Source organism: Orycteropus afer, unplaced genomic scaffold (genome assembly GCF_000298275.1).
Source record: "Orycteropus afer afer isolate SDZICR_OR568_19922 unplaced genomic scaffold, OryAfe1.0 scaffold00008, whole genome shotgun sequence".
NCBI classification, from domain to species: domain Eukaryota; kingdom Metazoa; phylum Chordata; class Mammalia; order Tubulidentata; family Orycteropodidae; genus Orycteropus; species Orycteropus afer.
In genome coordinates, this window is record NW_006921595.1 from 2,265,019 (window position 1) to 2,266,141 (window position 1,123).

Sequence of the window (1,123 nt, forward strand, 5' to 3'; positions counted from 1 at the left end):
GGGGCAAAGGGTAGAGGCAGAGGAACAAAATAGGCTTTGAGAAGATGAGAGGTTGTTGGAGAGTGAGAAGCCTCGGTACATGGGCCTGGAAGGGAGGAGCCCCAAGAATCCCTAAAGTGCTCAGAAGAGAAAAGCCCTCAGAAATACTGAGTCTGTGCCTCACTCTGAGGCAGAAGAAAAAGGAGAGGAAATGACTCCCTGAGAGCCACTGTCTGAGAAGAGAAATGGCCCTGTGAGAGAGCTCAGCCTGTCAGGAGGAGTGGGAATGATTTGGGGAACTAAAGTGCAGTGAAACTTCTTACAAGGGAAGCAGGACCAGTCTCAGAAAGCTCAGGCCCACCAATGATGCAGAATGAGGAGCCAGAAGGTTCTATCTGGGGGCCAAACATGGAGGCAAAGAGTAGGCTGAAGAGAGTGGGTAGGCCGCCACATTCTCCTGAGTCTGAGAGCATCCTAGGAAGTAGTGAGCTCTAGAAACCACAGTGGAGACCACAGAGGCAGTTAAGGTCTGGAGACCAGTGGCCCTCTGTAGGATGTGTCCTTCCCCTTTGTGACTAGGAGTGAGGTCAGTAACTTAGGCTGCTGGCCTGCTCTTGACTACCATCTCCCCTGTGCAGTCACTCTCTGCCCTGCCACTCCCTATGTGCTGCACATGGGAGAGAAATGGAAGGGGTGACTTCAGGTGACCTTTGCTTGCCATGGAAGAGGATCATGAACCTGCCAATGTCTGATCAGAGCACTGCCTCTCCCTTCTGATGAGAATACACAGAGACCACCAAGTTCCATGTATTTTTCCACCTGGACTGGAATTCTAGAGGCCTGCCCTCTGTCACCAACATTTTCATTGCCTTGCTAGTGACTTGATGTGACTGGTCCCTGAAACAAATAAATAAGGGTTCTTTGTTCCTGCAAGCTAACTTATCCCATTCTAATTTTTACACTCCTGAAGTACTATGATGCAGTGTTCTCCAAGGGGTTGCAATCAATCGTCTCAAAGGCTCTGCTTGTATCCAAATGCTGTGATTCCACAAGACTCCTTTGGGACTTTTTATAGAGACCCAAGAAATCCTCTTTGTGATGACGTGGAAAGGGCTTATCCAGGTTATCACTCCCTTTCTCCAAC